The sequence below is a fragment of the Ambystoma mexicanum genome, chromosome 7p (assembly GCF_040938575.1).
Source record: "Ambystoma mexicanum isolate Mex_15411 chromosome 7p, UKY_AmexF1_1, whole genome shotgun sequence".
NCBI classification, from domain to species: domain Eukaryota; kingdom Metazoa; phylum Chordata; class Amphibia; order Caudata; family Ambystomatidae; genus Ambystoma; species Ambystoma mexicanum.
In genome coordinates, this window is record NC_090939.1 from 830,314,422 (window position 1) to 830,333,898 (window position 19,477).

Here is a 19,477-nt window from a genome sequence, read left to right on the forward strand (position 1 = left end):
GCACGTTTATACACTGATTCTTAAAACCATAAGCATCCCACCGCTGCCACCAGTGTAAAGACTGGTAAGGGGTGTCTGTACTTCCGCTCTCTATATGGTTGACGAGAGGCACAGCGGACCCCAGCCAAGATTCTCTATAAGGTAGCAATGGCGTGCAATCAAGGCCTAGCTTCTCAGGAGGTGATGCGGGCTGGTTCATAAGTACAGTGTAGTCCCCGAAACCCCACAAAGGAATGTCCACACACTGTATTACTGAAAACACAGTCTTTATATAATTAATATTCAAAGGTATGTACACGATCACAATAACGCACTTTGTACTTGGAAGTCAATAATGATAAATATATACAATTCTAAAGTGGTACCACTAATGTTATCGAATCTCATTAAAGTGCATACACTGTACGGTTAAAATGTCACACAGATTAATAACGCGGAAACCAGCAATAGAGATAGGCAGGAACGTAACATGGTTGAAACAATAGGCAGAATGCTGACCCCTACCGCTAGGCACAGTTCTGTGTGGAGATCCCCCCACCTGGGCAACCTGTAAATAGAAGATATATAGACAAGCCAAGTCCATATGTTCAATAGTCTCACTTCCTCCTATTAAGGTTTTACCCCCCCAATGTATCTGGTGGAGTAGAGTTCTCCGACGATGCGTTGACCGATCCTTCTTGAGTGCCTCCCTTTCAGGCGGGAGCCACGGATCGTCGAGAGGTGTTGGGGAACTTGGCGTTCGGTGTCGGGGAATCGACGGCCCTTCTTGAGTGCCCTCCCTTTAAGGCAGGATTTACGGGTCGTCGAACGTCCGATGGTGAACAGGGTGAACTACGGCAGGGAAGTGGCAGCTTCGTTCCTAGTGGTGCTCGTCGACGATAGAGCGTTGGCGTCCTGCAAGGAAGAGGCGTGCGGGGCACCTCAGTGAAGATAGTTCTGGACCGCAAAGAGATGATGAAGAACTGTGGCCCAGCAAGGGCGTCGAGTCGTCGGCGTCTCTGTGGTCTTTAGGTGGCGGGAACCCCACCGGTGGATGCTCCTCGGCGCGTCGACGGTCGGGCCTTCTCCAGCGGGAGACAAGCGGATGTCGATGCAGACGAGAGCGTCCGATGATCAATGAAAGTTCTTAGGCAAACGGGAGCACGGCGGCTCCGGTCGGCGACGGCAGTCGTCGACAGTGGCGGACAACAGTCCGAGGGCTTCTCTTTTAAATTCCGCAGCAGTCCCCGTATCGGGTCGGCAGCCTGTCAAAGGTCTGTCTACCAAGGAGTTTTGGCAAAGATCAGCTGTGCACGATGGTCCCTCGTAGCTCGGGAAGAGGGCGCTTTACTAGGTCCTCTCTGGGTCAGTCCTTGGGAACACGCAGCTTTCAGATTGCGAGGGAGAGCCACAGCACTCCTTCTCGTCCAGGGGGGGTTTCAAGGTCAAGCGTCAGTTACTCCAGTTACTCGTCGTAGTGGACTTCAGTTTCTGAACATGATTCCTAGCAGTGAGAGATCCCCAGATATACTGTTGATCTCCCATGCATTCCGCTGGGTCACACTCAAGCATCCAATCACGACTATGGGCATTCATGCAGGCAGGCAGCCAATCAGGCACACGAGGTATTCAGGCCATTCACTTCTCTCCAGACACTCACAACAAGTTATGTGTATTGGGACAAGTACCGAGCCATTCAACACTCCAAGCCGCATTCATACCGGTTTCTGGCAGGGTTGTCTCAGTCATTGTGTCAACCACCAGATACTAGACACCCACAACACAGAATGCATATTCGTCACACACTCTATTCACCCAGATCCCACCCACAGGAGGTACCCACAACATACATCACCGGGAAGGTTCCAGCTAGTCTGGCCGGGCCTTCACAGCAACACCATATATGGCACTTCCACCCATCAGCCCGTCAGGGGGAAGGGACAGAGTCAGGGCTTCCCAGGACTTTGGGAAAACAAGGTAATGGGGAATAGAAAGCAAGAGGCCACAGGGGCCATCTTGTTTTCCATCAGGAATCAACGGATCCCAATGGCAGGGCCGGGGTATCCCAAAATGGAAGATACTCCGCGCACCTGTCAATTTTAGCATGGAGCTGCCACCAGCCCATACCCTGCTCTACGGGCCACCCATAGGTGCCCAAAAACATACACTAGGGGCACAAGGTTGTACCCCCACCCATGGGTGCATAAAGGGTATCCCACGGGTCCGTTCACCAAACCAAAAGAGAGAGAGCTGCACCGCCAGAAGTCCCACATGAACTCCTGTGCGGAAAACACGACAGAACACACGATAAAAGCAGTAAAGGACAAGGATACGGAGGCCCTGTCCCTCCGATGCATTTCCAGCATCACAGGCACCTTGTCAGTTCAGCCTGGTCATGTGTGGAGAGACTGTAGCTGGAGCAGAATTATGAGCATTTGTTTTTGTATTTCGCCTCTGAGGGCTTGGCACTTACAGGCGTAACCTTGGCGCTGGGCACCCGGTATGTGAGTTACAACATTGTGGCCTTGGCTGTGAGCTCTCGTTGGAGGCTCGTTCTGCATGGTCAGCACTTTTACTCTTACCGCTGAGAGGATTTTCATGGTAAGGCTCCTGTCTGGGACTCTTGCTTGCGGCCTACTCGGGCCTAGTTCATGGGTGGCGGTACATAATCCATAGTATGGAGGTTGCAGGGCGACAGAATGTCACAAGCAGCACTAGATATACATGGTGGTGTCGTCATAGGGATGGGTGGCGGGGAAAAGCGTCAGCAAGCATGTACACAAGCTCTTCATGCGTCTTGCATTTCTGTGGCGCTGTACAAGGCCTATGTAAAAAAAAATAACAACGATGCACGTCAGTGGGTGTGTCAGTCCCATACTTCATTGCACTGAGTATGTTCTTCGTGTAGGTTGGTGTGTGAGTGACCAGTGTGCTCTTGTCATGGTGGCACGTGTGTTCTTGTCTGTTGGCTATGTCGTCATGGCATCTCTAATGATGTGGATACTTATGGCTGTTGTTCTAGTTGAGCTTGTCCATGTTGCAGGCGTCGGCTTGAGCCTGTTGCGCTGGTGGGCACACTCCTCTTATGTTTAGGTTTCTGAACCAGGGTATTTTGTCATCTGGTAGGTAAATGAACTCCTCTCGTGGGGGGTGTCTGGGTCGTGATCCCCTAGGCCCTGGTCTGGATGAGATTGGGGTAATGGTGTTATCCCATTCTCCTACTTCAGTCCACCCTCTGGTAGACTTGTCGACCACAAAATCATCCTTTCCTTTATCTCCTTTCACTCTCCATACTTTTGTGATCCTGGCCAGGTGTCCATTGTGGTTGACATGATCTTCAAATGACCAATACATATAAACACAGCCGCCACCTGGTTTGCAATAGACCCATCTTCCAACATAGCTCCTCAGGTTCCTTGGGTTCTCCACTTTCACAGATGGTGGGTCTATGTGGGTGTCCAATATTTGTTTGCGCAGTCTCTCACGTTCCTGTATAATCATGTCTGTGTGCTTGTCATCTTCAGCTGGTAGTATGGCGTGCATGCCGACCATCTCCATCATTTAGTTCGTTGTACATGCTTTCCTAGCTTTCCAGAACTTTATTACGATCAACACAGCTGTCGCCATTATTATGCATCCTACTATTAGCTTCAGCCCATCTGCCAGCCATGAAGGCATCCATGACCATAGAAATGAAAACCAGCTGCCATCTTTCTCTACTCCTTTACTTTCTTCCACCATTTTGGAGTACATCAGGGCGAGCTGTGATACTGCTTCAGTAAGTGTTCCATTGTCTGCGTCATTAGCAGGGATGAATGTGCAACATGATTGTCCTATTTTTGCACAAACTCATCCTTCCATTGCTGTGAGAAGGTCTAGCACATACATGTTTTTAGTGCTACCATTCTAACTGCTCTCAGTTCTTCTTTTATCGCGTTGAATCCATTGACAGTCAAATTTATTGTCATCATCAGCTCCCATCTGGTGATCTGTAACCATTTTGCATTTACATATGCTTGCAGTCCTGGGTGTATTATGGATGAGAAGAACATTGCTGCTCTGCTAAATAGTCTGTGTTCTGGTGGGATGGAGGTGAGAGCTGTTTCCGATCTTCCCCACAGGTAGTTTCCCATCAGCGGTTCACCTTGTCTTTTCACTCTTGGCAAAACATTATTCTTGTTGTTCCCGTCGCCTTCTTCTGATTGTACAGATCTTTTCCTCCTTTTGTTCCCTTCGTCCAACTGGGGGAAGTTGGCTATGTTGACATGTTTCTGAGGCACAACCAGGGATGGACCATTGATGTGCACCATAGTGCATATTCCATTCCATGATGGGGGCAAGGTGTGGTACGCCTTATCACCGCAGGCCCAATAGTGGTCCATTAGAACTGCTGTGCCGGCACCCCCCTCTGGTATCTCTATCGTTCTTTCACAGTTGGTGTTATATCCCACATCCACATCGCCGTTGTGTTGACAGTGTGGGTGCAGTTAGCGGTAGTATACTTATTGGATCTTCGTCCTTCTCCAGCCACGTCAGCATCGGTACATATTTGACCCACATCGTCCAACATCTGTCGTTGTGCTCTTTTATAGAGGTAATATTTTCTTGTGTTATCATGTTGCTCCTAGCCACTCCTATTTCCCATCCGTCATTTGTATATATTTTCCCAGTCATTGTTATTAGAGGTCTTTCCCAACACCCTTGTTCACCAGCAATTTCACTGGAATACCAATCACACGGCAGGTATTGTAACGTTACTTTCTTCGTTTCTCCTTTTTCGGGACCATCCATCATATATCTGAAACCTTCAGTATGTAGGCTCCTTTTATGGTACATCAGATATGTTTTGAGGAAATTATTTTCGGATGGATATGTGTCCCTCGTTTTCCATTGAAGTGTTACCACTGTCCCTTGAAATCATCCTTTTGTTTGGAATATATCAGACATTCCACTGTTTTTGCTGGTATTTCAGTAGCTACAAATGTTCTTGATGCGCTCATAGTGTATGGGATCAACGAGCACACATAGCAGTTGTCCTCATTTGTCTGCTTACCAATTTTGGTCATGTGCTGATACCACATGTTGTTCGAGACGTGTGCTGAATCTGTGAGGTATGTGTCAATTCGCTTATCATCTCCATATGTGCTGCGTTTAACCTTAAGTTCCTTAATTCTGGGGTTATTTGTACCACCTGACACCGTACCTGTTGCAGCCGTGGGAGGGGGTAAGTTAATTTTGGGTACAGCCATCATATCGTAAGCATAGTGTTTCTGCCAGACAGAGGCAGCCAATAGACCAGTGACAACCAACACACCTATGAACTTTATTACAATAGCTAATCTCACTGGCATTTTTGCTCTTTCCTTTGCTGCTGCCCTGCAGCTTATTCTTGTGATGTTAAAGATGCTCGCCTGAAAATTCTGAAAATATGTGTTGTTTGGTTAGTTTTCTTTTAGTCAAGCTCTGCCTATCAGATAGTCATTTAGTGCCCAGGCGAAAAGCTGCTCCAACGCTAATCTCAGTGACCTATCTCTCAGAGCTGGTAAGTGCTCGTGGAGATGTGGGAATGATTGTTCTATGGCCAAAATGAATGTGTTGTAGTACACGCGTACCTTTCTCTTTTTTAGATACTTTGGTCTCATTATATGGTATACAACTTGCTCCTGGGCAGAACACAACGTTAGTCACTTCACTTTTTATACAACACAGTAATATGCGGTACCTGCATGTGCGAGACAAAAAGAGAGCATACATGTGTTTATATGTGTGTGCAGCATTCAAGTTAGACAATGTCCTTTATTCGGTGATGGCACAGACGGGGCTGGGCGGGGCAGAGGTTTGTTTGCTTTGAGATCTCGTGACCATGGGGTGGGCGATGGGTGATTGTCCAAGGTCTATGGCTGTGTCTGTGGCTGGGGAGCGGTCAGGGGCAGTGTCACAATTGTCTGTTGTTGCTGTTGCTGTGTCTTTGTCTGTCGTTGGTATTGCTGATGCTGTTGTTGTCATGGTGGCCCTGTCATCAACGCGAGGGCGGGTCTGGCCTTTGTAGGGGTGACGTTGTGGAGGTGGTTCCAGGCTCTCTTGTCGGCTAATTTAATGGCTTTGGGAGCCACTGCTTCCACCAGGTGGGGCTCCGTGAAGCTGGGGCTGTTCCACTTTCTGTTGAAATTGCGGAGGAGAACATGGTCTCCTTCCGCAATAGTCCACTGTTTTTGCTGCTCCTGTTCCTCGTTTGTTTCTTCTGGTTGGGTGATCTTCGACCCGCCCTGCATGTGCTCGAGCTGTTGAGCTGTTCAGAGATAAAGGCAACACTAGTAATCAAGCAAGATACGTATTCGTACATTTCATCACCAAAAACATTTGCAGAGCTGTCATAGTCAGTGAAGGCCCTTGACGCTGGTGTTAATGGAAGGCACATCTGATGTCCAGTGACCACCTCGTGGGGAGTGAGGTGGTGATCAGATCCTGGCCTATTTCTCAGCTCAAACAGAGCCAAGGGGAGGCAGTACAACCAGCTTTTCTTAGTTGTCTGCTGTATTTTGGCAATCCCTCCTTTTGCAGGCAGTTCAGGTGTTCACAGAAGCCGTTAGCCTGCGGGTGGTATGCGCATGCAAACTTATGTTTTATACCAAGCATTGCAGTTATGTTCTCGAACATCTCATTAGCAAAGTGTGGGCCATTGTCTGACCGCAGCACTTCGCACACTCCCCACCTTGGGAAAACCTCCCTCACCAAGAATCTAGCTGCTCTGAATGCGTCCACATGAGAGCAGGTTCCAGCCTCAATCCACCTTGAAAATGGGCACACAACTACAATCATATATCTTTGTCCTTGACATACGTTGATCATGTCAACGTAGTCAATGTGTAAGTGCAGGAAGGGTCCTTCTGGCCTGGGTATAGTACCTTTTATCACTTGCAGTGTGTGATCGGCTGTAAACTGTTGGCACGTTAGGCAATTGCTGATAAATGTTGCAACATGCAAATTTAGCTCGGGACAGAACCAGGCCTCTTTTATTCATGCTGCAATCACTTCCTTCCCTGTGTGTGCTGGATGGTGTAGCTGAGCTATGGGCATCACTAACTTTCCTGTATTACTCTGACGCCACAAAGCATCTGTGGGAGACATTGTGCATCCCCTTTTTACCCATAGCTCCTTTTCTGCATAGGTGGTGCTGCCTGTAATTCCACTATCTGCGTTTCAGGGATGTGTGTGTACCCCTCCTTCATCAACATTTGTCTCGCGCCCACCCTCCCCCTATCTTTTCCTTTTTCTGGGGGGGGGTCCAAATTTCTCCAAAATACGCAGCATGTTTACCATGTACGTCTGCTGTTTTGTTACCTTTTGAGATAGGTCATCCCCGTTGGTGTGGGCCTGACACTTTACCAGGGCTATCTCTTTCGGGTCATCAATTACTTCAATTAGTTCTGCAAGTAGTAGGGCATGTTATACTGGCATACCATCTGTTCTTCTGAACCCTCTCCTTTGCCATTTTATTAATCCTGAGTAGACTGTTGACGTGCCGTATGCACTGTCGGAATATATCATTACTCTTTTATCAAAGCTCTCTTTTAATGCCAAAATTAGGGCCACTAGCTCTGCGGCTTGGGCCGAGTAATGTTGTGGTAGTTGAAAACACTTTACTGGCACAAACATCTAGTCTTCTTTCAACTTAACCACTGCTGCTTCTGTCCTTCTAACATCATTGCTTTCGTCGATCATTGACGACCCATCAATGTACATTATTTCTCCCCCTGCTAGCGCATTTTCCTCAACTTTTCTTGTGCTGGAGTAAAGTTCAATGGCTTGTGTGCAGTCATGAGCATAGTCACCATCCTCAATTACCTCAGCTATGAATCTTGCTGGGTTTACATTGCTGCACCTTACAATCGTCAACTCTGACCTGGAGAGAATCATTTCATAACCTGATGCTCTCTGGGTGATCAGTGTGGATGTAGGCTTGTTCAAGATGGCAAAGAGGGCATGTTTCACGAATAGTGTTTGTTATCAATGAGGATTTTTCCACCGCAAAAGCTGCGGCAGCCAGGCTTTCTTCACAAGGGAAGTGACCTAATATTACAGGGTCCAAGTGTCCACTGTAGAAAGCCACGGGCTTGTGTCCCATACTTGTTTTCTGTGTCAGAACTGCCTTCATTACTGCTGAGTCGCAATGTGAAAAAATGAAGAATTGGTGTTCACAGTTTGGAGTGGCTAGCACAGGTGCTGTAGATATGGCGTGTTTCAATTCATCAAACGCCTCTTTCATTTCTCTTGTCCACCCCAACTTTTTGTCCCCTTCTTGTGCTTCTCTGAGGGCTTCGAGCAGGGGTCCTATGTATGAACTGTATTCAAAAACCCATGCCCTGCAGTAGTTGCATAGGCCCAGAAATTGCTGTAGTTCTCTCACTGTCTCTGGTTGTGGTGTGTTGGTTATGGCTAGTGCTCTTTGTAGTGCAATGTTCCTTCCATGCTGAGAGATAAGTTGGCCAATGTAGAGTACCTGTTCCTGACATTACTGTAACTTTTCTTTGTCCAGCTTGTACCCTTTCTCAGCTAACACTGTGAGTACTTTACTGAGTCCTTTCTACATCTTTCTTCAGTGGTGCTGCAAATGATGATGTCATCAACGTATTGCAGCATCGTGCTCCCCATCTCAATGTTTCCCAAATCCATCTGTATTACTCTGTTGAAAATGGATGGTGACTCACAGTACCCTTGAGGTAACCTTGTATGGTTCCATTGTGTGTTCCTGTATGTGAAGCTTGTCAAGTCTTGTGTATCTGGGTGCAGTGGTATTGAGAAAAATACGTTTTTGAGGTAAATCACGGTAAACCGTGATGCCTCTGCTGGTATTCCACATAGTATGGTGGCTGGGTTTGCTGCTATGGGGTACTCGGCCTCTACAATGTAATTCCAGGGCCTAAGGTCCTGGATGAAATGCCAAGACCCTCCTTTCGCTTTGCGCACTGGGTACACAGCCGTGTTGCATGGTGATTCTGATGGTACTAATATGCCATTGTTTATCAGGCTGTTATTGTTTCATATATGCCCTCATCTGCCTCTTTTGATAGTGGGTACTGTTTCACCCTGGGTAATATTGCTCCCTTTTTCAGCTTTATTTTCACTCCTCCAATGCTCTTTATGCAGCCAACGTCATATGGACTGGTTGTCCACAGGGATGCTGGTACTGCTGCCATGTCTTCCTCATAAAATGGTTCTGGTGTAGAGGCAGGTGCCTCTAGTGCCACTGCCATTTTTAGTGCCACTTGCTTGTATGTCACTCTTAACTAGATGTCAACACTCATCATAAACACCATCTCTCCTTCTCCTTTATTGTCTGAGAAAAGCTCCTCATCAGATATGTGTGTGAGCCTGCACCCCTCAGCCAGTGGTATTACTGCTCTCCAGGCCCTTCCCTCACTGTCTTGGGCATGTACTGCAATGTGATCTGCAGTTGCCATTATGCTCTCGATGCTCACTGAAATTATCTTCCCCTCTGGTTCACTTGCTGGGGTCCCTGGTCTGAACAAGTATGCTGCTGGCCTCCTCCAAAGCTTGCCCTCAATTCCAGGCATCCATGCAAATTCCATGTCTGTTCCATATTGGAATATCTCTCCATCTACAGGCTCAGCCCGAGCTACTGTTTGGCCACAGTAAGCTTGCAGTATTTGTCGTGCTGTGAGCATGTTTATTCCTGGTGTGGAACAAATTATGCCGTTCTCTGTGAAGGAGATTGTCATATTTAATCTGCTCATTATGTCCCTTTCAAGTATGTTTACTGGTGACTGCTTCGAGTACAGAAGTGGAAGAGACATGTCATGATCTCCTATAGATAAGGAGATATTATCAGTAAAGGGAACCAACCCTCGAGCCCCACAGAATCCTTGAGTGTACATGGCTTTGCCTGACAATTTAAACTTCCCTTCCCTTATGCACGACCTAGTGGCCCCGGTGTCAACTAAGAAGGAAACATTTTTGTCACCTATCGCCACCTGTATGCGTGGTTCCTCCGCAGTGTTGGGTGTTACCGATAGGATGGGACACATCAAAGACATCTGTGGGCTGTCCTATTGTGGGTATAGTGACTGACTGCTCCCTGTGTAAGGGTTGTGGCCCAATATCATCACCTTCCCCAGCTGTGTATGCTATAGTTGTTCATTAGTTGTTGATACTGCATTGTCTTGTACTTGTGTGAGCTGTTGTACCGGTTGCACTTGATGGTGTAGTGTTGCTATCGTCTGTTGCTGTTGTGGTGTGTTTGTTTGTACTTGTTGCTGTGGTGGTGTGTATGTTTGTACCTGTTGCTGTGGAGGTGTGTATGTTTGTATCTGTTGTTGTGGTGGTGGGTGTTGTACTGGCGCTTGTTGTTGTGGTAGGCATTGTTGTATACCCTGTTATTGTCGAACCTGTTGTTCTCCAGTGTGGTCTTTTTCCCCCCAGGCTGGTTGGGTAGGCCTCATTCTGCATGTGTGTGACATGCGCCCTACCATCCCACAGATCCAACATATTGGTGGTTCTCTGGCCTGCCATGGGAAACCCCCCGCGTTGTCTTGATATCCTTGCTGTTCATTTTGGTAGTAGCCCCTGAACCCTCCTTGTTGTGCCTGTTGACCATAGCCCCTCCCTCTCATCATATCACTCCTCCCCCTGTAGTTGTTAGAGTATCCATTTCCCATTTGCATGTATCCTCCTCCTGTGTATGCCGTGTGTGGTGGGGCGGGGGCATCTACTGTGTTATTACTTGTGCTGGCTGTTGCAGCTGTGCTACCTGTTGTTGTGTTGTGTCTTATGCACCTGTGACCTGTGTGGGGACGGGTGTTGTTATTAATGCTCCTTCCATGGCATATTTGGATAACTTCTTTTGTACCAGTTTTGCCTCTTCGGCCTTCCTATCTTTCTCCTTTTGTTTCATCTTTTCTTGCCACAGCCTGCAGTGGGGTACTATAGTCAGTTGTATTTCCGGCCAGGCTTTAACTTCCATACCCACTATTTTCTTCATCTGCCTTTGTACTTGCTCCGGGAGCTCTTATATTAATATATGGTAGAAAATTGCTAGTGTTTTATCCCACGGTTCCTGCGTTTCCAAGCGCCACTTCTCCTGAATATCCTGGATGTAATCAGCAGGATCCTCATTCTCACGCATCTTGCGTGACGTTATTGCTCCAATGTCTGACATGTCTGGGTACTGAACCCTTAAAGCCTGCCACAGCGCATGTCTACAATTTGCAAATGGCGCTCTATCATGTGATGTGTCTGTTACTGTGACCCCTGGGAAGCCCGCCCTTTTCCAGATGTCATCTGCAGCATCCCCCAGTATTGATATTAAGAGCCCCTTCACATCCCCCACCGCTAGTTTTTGTCCCGCTGTGTGTTTTTCCATCTCATATATCCACTGCCCTGCTCCTCCACTTAGCGATGGGAGTCTGCATTTAATATTCTCTTTATCCGCATGCTTCCAGGGGACATATTGTGGTCTGGCACCTCCCCTTTCCAGAAGTGGCATTAAATTGTACCCCCTCATTTCCCCCTGTGCCCGTGGGGTAATGTTGATGTATTCATCCTCCTCCTCTGTGTCAGGTAAGTCTTCAATCATATCAATAGTACAGTGGTCTGTTTTTCCATCCCTCCATCCTTCCACCTTCTCCTGTTACCCTCTTCCCTTACCATGGGCGTGCTCGCCCGTTCCTCCTGCCTGCATCCTGGTAGGTCTCTAAGTCTGTCGACATATGGGGTGTGTGCAGGGGTGGGTGTCAGTGGGCGTGGTGCTAGAGGTCGTGTTGTTAGAGTGCGTGGCATTTGTACCGGTGTCGGTGGCACTAGTTGTGATGCTCTACTTGTTACCTCCTTTACCTTCTCCTTACCTTTCGTATCTTCCTCCCTTATTTCGCACGACCATGGTGACTCGTGGTTGATGCGTGTGATGTACAGTTTCTCTAAACTTTCCCCATTGCCATCTCCTCCGCTTTTCCCTAAACATTCTTCCTCCTCGCTACAAAATTCATCAGGAAAAGATATACCCAGTTCGTGCATTTTCCACCCACTGTCACCGTTTTTAGATCTATTAAGTCTGTTTCCTTGTGCTCTTCTCCTTTAACAGCTGCCCCTTGTGTTGACGTTGTGGCCACCTCCAAATCCTGACTTGTGTATGTTCTTACACCGTGCTCCACCCTTCTATCTCCATTCTCCTCATCCTTTTTCCCTATTATTTCACCACCCATTTCTTCTCCTTTTCTTTTTAGTTCTTCCAACACCTCCGCACTTACCTTCACTAATATCCTCTCTTCCTCTTCCCTCCTTTCCCATTTTGCCCGTTCCCTTTTTAATATGCTCTCTATTACTTTACCTTCTTCATATTTCCTGGCACTTTCGGATAGTATTTTCTTTTTCCACAGTTCCATTTCCCTTTCTTTCTCTTCCTCCCTCCTTTTCATGTCTCGTTGCTCCGCTCGTGACACCCACTCTGCTATTGCCTTCATCCGCTCTGCTTCCTTCTTCCTTTCTTCCATTCGTTCCTTCATCCTCTCCTGCTCGCCCCTATTCTCCTTGCTCTCCTTCTTTCTTCCTCGTGTTTCTTGCTCGAACTGTCTAATCAGTTCACTTTGTGTGCCTCTTAATTCAGCCAACCTCTCCTCCAGCATTTTTTCCTCTGCCTGTGACAGTTGACCTTCTCTTGTCTTACTCACCTCTGTCCCTGTCTGTGTATCACCCATTTCATCCTTTGCCGTCCTTCTCACTATGTCCTCTTCTTCCCCTGTAAGTGTTCCTCAGAGTTTCAGGAGCACCTGTGCTGCTACCCATTCGTCTGGTCCTATAGTTGCGATGTGTTCCCCACTTTCTTTCCCCCTCGATGTTCCTGCCTGTGCGGAAATTAAGTTCATCGTGCTGGTCACCTCCTCCCCCCTCTGGTAGTTATCCATAGGGGCATATGGTGGAGGGCTGTATGGGGGGTTGGCGTACCCCTCGGCAGCCGTCAGTTGTGGTCTGTCGGCTTTTCTTAATTCCGTTACTGGGTACAAACCCCCTTCTTCCTTCTTCACTACGTTTGCCAGAGGCATATCGTCTGTCCCTTCCTCCTTCACCTTCTCTCCTGATACCTTACCCGATCCTTCCTTCTCCTACTTCCTCTCGTCTGCGCATAGTGCGTTGTTGCTCACCATGCCCATGCTCTCTTCGCTGTCTTTCTCTTCCTTCACTCCCTTCATTTCCTTACCCCTTTTCTCCTCTGTTGCCCCTTCCATAGTAAACATTCCCATTGCCCCTGGTTAGCTCCTTGGAACATCTTCCATAAGTTGAACACTTCTATATGGTGAGGTAATTTATTTCCCTTGTACGTGTTATGTATATATGTCAATAGCGAGTTTTGTGTGTATGATTCAAAACTGCCGTTAGGCGGCCATGGTGTCAGTATTTTGTTGTCTGTTTATTGTGTCTAGTCGATACTGTACTTTATAATTTTCTCCTTGTATGGTGATAGAGACGTACAAATGTGTTGGAGGGCTGTAGTTAAAGCGTTTCCCCTCACCCCAGACCCCGACCAATAATATGTGGCCATGTTACAGTTTTGTTTCCACAATATCAACCTTCTTTAACTGGCCCCATAAAACTGGGGACTTCCGACCATCCGCTGAAAGGTAATACAATCGCAAAATATACAGTTCTCTCCCTTTATTGTTTGTCCCCCTTGATGTTACCAGTATGGCCCCCTAGGGCCGTGGCGCACAAAGCCCCCTGTGGCTGCGTGCCCTGTGTGGCGTGCTTTTACAGCCACCCCACCTTTCCTTCTTCTTCAAACCTCTCCCTCCCCTTTTCCAACCCCCTTGCTGAGCATGACCGGCGTTCTCCGTGCACGGCCCTCTCACCTCTCCTATCCCGCCCTTCCCTTGTCCTATCCCCCGGCCACTCCTGGATCAACCCGAGATGGTCGCGGTGACCTATACAAGCCCTACGGGTGACGTCACCAACTTTTGCAGACTAATACCGGTAAGAGAATTTTCATGAGATCAGAACGTGCGCAATATGCTTAACCCCCTCTTATCTTCTTTAACCCCACAGCTGTCTTCCCACAATACCAATAGTGGAGATGCAACAATCAATTAACTCATTAAAATCGGACTGCGCACGCTGCATCGCCTCGCGTGTGATACGCCCATTCTTCAGAGGAACTTAACCAGCCAATTGTCCTCCGCACTTGGGACCAAAAACTAGCTACCTCCTGTGGGAAAACATCATCTACCTAACGAGCTTCAACACTCAATCGGTAGGGATCCTCGTCTATTCATTGATCAAAAACATCAATTCATAGGAAAGCCACACACCTCCTTTACAGGTGCCCGCGACCCGGACAAATCAGTGCCTTCGAACAACCACACGTGGTACCTTTTGGCTCCACCCACCTTGCTCTGTGACACGGTAGAAGACGGCCCTCATGCCTGTCCCGCTACCGCTCACTCGTCTGTCAACACTTATTAATCAAATCTTTTGCAACACACTGTAAAACACCTCCCGCCACCTTCACTACAATTCCTCCCCCCTCCCGCACAACATTACATTGCTTGTTGGGTGTGCCACACTCACCAAGTCCTCTTGAGGCGGGGCCGCTCAACTGCGTACACCCCTCCAAATTGACTAGCCGCCTCCCCTCGTCTGTACCACATTTTGACACTCGGCAACCGCGGGCGGGATGCTTCTCAATCGGCTCCCGAGGGCCAATATCCGGATTGCACTGTCCGGTCTTCTTGCAGTTCCGTGATGGTCCTGTAGTCCTCAAAAGGGGGCAACGGCAGAGGGGGCCGCGCTGCCGGGTCGCTTCGCTGCAAGGGGCCTTGGACTTGTGCTACCAGGCCAACGGAAATCAAACCATCTCAGCAGTGCCTCCAACTTGTCGGGGTGATTCTCCCGGGGCCGACAGAGCCGTCCGCGGACCTCCAGGCTGGGGAGGCCCCAACTCCTCCCGTGTTCCCAAAAGGAGTATGAGACACACACAAGAAGCAAGGTGAGTACTGCTGTTTATTATTATAACGGCAGGGATGGGTCTCGGCTCGTATGCATCCGATGAGACTCTTGTTGTTAGTGGGGCTCGCAGGCACTTTTTACAGCAGTATGACATGCTACTCGCGTCACCTGGGAAAAATCGTCGCAAAACCTATCGCCACTCTGGATTGGGTCCCCGAGTGGCAGGGTTAGTATATGTCCCCTATGGGAAGAAATGTTAGTGGATAAGGACGGGTCAGGTGGTACACTTGGGCTGTCCCTAACAGTTGTTACTTTAGAATTGTTACAGGGGGACCCTTGGTGATTGGCTAAGAGTACTGGCGTCAGTAATAAGCCCCCCTGTATTCTGATTGGTTCTCCCACAAGCACCAAAGCCTGGTACCATCGTTGTTCTCAGCTCGCGGTGTACCTGTCATTAGCAACAATGTGCAACTATGTGTTTGTGCGGACAACGGACAGGTCTGCTCATGGGCTTGTGAGCGGGTCTTTCCCATCGCTGTAGGTGTCCATCTTGCCGCTTCATTGTTGCAACCTGTGTCCCAGACGTGGGACCCTGGCGACTGTCTGTCTCTTGAGCTTGGCACCTTGTCAGTTCGGCCTGGTCACGTGTGGAGAGACCGTAGCTGGAGCAGAATTATGAGCATTAGTTTTTGTATTTCGCCTCTGAGGGCTTGGCACTTACAGGTGTAACCTTGACGCTGGGCTTGCGGTATGCGAGTTGCAACATTGTGGCTTTGGCTGTGAGCTCTCGTTGGAGGCTCGTTCTGCACGGTTAGCACTTGTACTCTTGTCGCTGAGAGGATTTTCATGGCGAATCTCCTGTCTGGGGGCCTAGTTCATGGGTGGCGGTACATAATCCATAGTATGGAGGTCGCAGGGCGACAGAATTTCACAAGCAGCACTAGATATACATGGTGGTGTGGGAAAAGCGTCAGCAAGCATGTACACGAGCTCTTCATGTGTCTTGCATTTCTGCGGCGCTGTAGAAGGCCTATGTAAAAAAGAAATAACAACGATGCACGTCAGTGGGCGTGTCAGTCCCCTACGTCATAGCACTGAGTATGTTCTTCGTGTAGGTTGGTGTGTGAGTGACCAGTGTGCATGGTGGCACGTGTGTTCTTGTCTGTTGGCTATGTCGTCATGGCATCTCTAATGATGTGGATACTTATGGCTGTTGTTCTAGTCGAGCTGGTCCATGTTGCAGGCGTCGGCTTGAGCCTGTCGGGCTGGTGGGCACACTCCCCTTATGTTTAGGTTTCTGAGCCAGGGTATTTTGTCATCAGGTAGGTAAATTAACTCCTCTCGTGGGGGGTATCTGGGTGGGTATCCCCTAGGCCATGGTTTGGATGAGATTTGGGCAAGGGTGTTATCCCATTCTCCTACTTCAGGAGGATATTTATTTCTTGGAAGCGGGCGTGGATATTAAGATTAGGAGGTCAAAGATGGATCAAAAAGGGAGTGGATGTTGGGTGTTGCTGGGGTGGGTTAGCAAGGAGCTGTGCATGGTTAGGTCAGGTTTGACTTGGAAGGAGTTATGTGGGGGGAGATCGGGGTTGGTTTTCAAGCATGAGGATGTGGCGGTAGTGTCAGCGGCTCAAGTGTTGGGAGTGTTGAGGAAGGCTTTTGGGGTGATGGGGGAAACGCAGAGGAGTTTGGAACTCATTCATTCAGGATGGGGCAGCATCTGAAGGTAATAGGTTGGGGTTATCAGAGGATAAGGTTAAAAGCTTGGGTTGGTGGAGGTCATGGAAATACAAAGGGTATATTACGGACCTGGGAAAATGAGCTGTCTGAGAGGGGAATAATGGGGGCAAAGGGGAGGGCCGGGGGCTCCGGAAGGCTGGAGAGTGGAAAGTGACAATGTATTTTCTTTTGCAGATGCGGCTCGGAGGACAGGGGAGATGCCACAGATTTGGATTGTTGGTCATTCAATTGTGAAATGGGCGGGAGGGAGGCGGAGAAAAGGATTTTGGTACTCAATTGGGGTGCAGGTACAATGTGGCGTTTCTGAGATGGTCGGGTTTAGGTGGGCTCCAATGGGATCAGCTGCTGCCCATGTTGGCGGGGCTGAAGGAGCGTTATGGGTCCCAGAAGGGCTGATAATATAAGCGGGGGAGAACAAGCTTGTCCGAGACACAGGTGTGGGTCTGTTGAGGAAAATGAAGAGGGATTTGGCATGGATAGGGAGATATGGCCGAAGGTAAGTTTGGTATGGTCTAAGCTGCTGCCAAGGAGAGCATGGAGGGGAGCGGTAAGTGTGGGGGCGGTAGAGCGGACTAGGAAGAAAATTAATATGGAGGTGACAAAATTTTGCAGTCTGGCGACGGTGCAGGTTCTGGTGCACAGAGAGATAGTGTATGAGGATTTTTCAGTTATCCGGGAGGATGGCGTTCATCTGTCGGTTTATGGGAACAGTTACTACCTTTTGGATATGCAGGTACAAGTGCAGGAAATTATAAAGAGTTGGGGTTAGAAGGTAGAATGGTAGGGGTGGGACAGAAAAAACACCGCAGGGGATGGGTTTTCTGGTGCCGGGGGCATGGCCCCTTTGGATAAGTGGGGAGGGAAGCACAATGGGGGAATAGCATGGGAAAGGATGGGGGTGGCGCTGTTTGCACGAACGGGCTACCCCAGGGGTGCAAAGAGGGGGAACAAGTATTGAAGATGGAGGGGCATGACCCTGGGGAGAAGATGGGAGAAAGCGGGAAGGAAGGCTGGAGAAGATGGTAAGGAGACGGTAGGGAGCAAGGGATAGGTAGGGAGGAATTTAAACTGACTTATTTATTTAATTGTTAGGGGAATTGAAAATGCTTAATTATTAATTTGTTTGGAAAGTTGTTAAAACAGATATGTTAGTCTGTAAGGCCAGGGGCCAGGTTAGCGTTTCTTTGTGAGGTTTGGCCTGTCACATTAAAGCGACCTTTTCCACTACATGCGAGTCTGGGTGTTTTGTGAAGTAAGCCCAAAAGTACAGTCTGGGCTGGAGGTGGAGACGGCATGTAATAAAGAGAGCTTGCCATTCGTGGTGGATGTAGATCCCATGAAGATTAGCTGTTAGGAGAGCAGGAAGTGATGCAAGCAGAGAGTGGGGAAGGGTACAGGACAGTGTGGCCCCACAGATCAGGAGATAACTTCAGCTCAGACAACGCAGCAGATCTCGCTCCGACCGCACATGCGCAAAAGCCAAGGCCCTACACCCAGGAGACAGACAGCAGTGCCTCAGATTTTCAGCGAGCCCCACAGGAGAATTATCGAGGGCCATTATCTGTGTCACGCTAACCTGCCAGCTGCAGCATAGCTGCCCAACGGCAAACTTGATTGAGGGCCGTTCTCTGATTCATGTGAACTGCAAAGTCCTTTCAAAAATATTGGTCCCATCCAAAAACCAACTGAAAACAAATTGAATAACGATCTCCATTCCTTCCCCTCTGCTTATTTCTTATACATTGCAGCATTGAGATTGAAAACTTTAAAAAGATGAAAGATGGAGATATCCAGTGGTCGAAGTGGGCGGGAGAGCTGCTCCTGTACTTTTTAAATTAAGATTGACAGTTCCTACACTTAAAAAAAAAAAGTTCCGCAAGGGTTTCCTTTTAAAATAAAAGTGTACGAGGAAGTTGAAACTTACACGTTCCCTTAACCAGCAGGGGCATGTGTTTGGGGGTTTGTGTTGTGCGTGGGGAGGGGCGTGGCAATGGCATTCCCTTAACCAGCAGGGGCATGTGTTTGGGGGTTTGTGTTGTGCGTGGGAGGGGGCGTGGCGATGGCATTTGTGGGGAGTGGGGCAGGCCAATAGGGAATATAGTTCCACTACTTCTTTTCGTTCATCACGACCATGGGAGATATCATCACAACAGACAGGCAAAGGCAGTGAGCAGACAGGCACCGCTCCTGCCCCATCTCTTTCCCTTCCCAGAATAACCGAAAGTAATGGTTGCCTGGGGCTGAAGACTGCATGGATGATGCTGCTAGGAGCCCAGGCCTAACCCCGAGTCAGCGTGGTGCGGAGCAGGATCACCTGATCTGGGCCACGAGACTCCTCCTACTCACTGGTAGCCAAGCTTCATTGGCTACGTCTCGTTTGTTTGATCTAAACTATGACTGTATTCTGGCTCAGTGTTTGAGACCAAAGGGCACTGTAATCATTCCAGAGAAACTGTATGAAAATGGATGCGATGGACAGCCACAAAAGATTCCCACATCTGTAAACTAGATGTTGCCCCTTTGGTTGAAGCATGTATGATATTGCAGAGTAAATGCACCAGAGTTTTGTTTTATTTTAATAATGACTAGCTGAACCCAGTATACCATATGCCAGGGGTCTGGAAGCTTTGGCTCTCTAGGTGTTTTGGACTACAACCCCCATCAGCACCAACATAGCCAATTGTGAGGGATCATGGGTCTTGTAGTAGAAAACATCTGGAAAGCTACAAGTTGTTACTCCTGCCGGTTCTATGTGATTTTACCAAAAACATTTTTAATGAAAGATGTTTTAATGAAAACATTT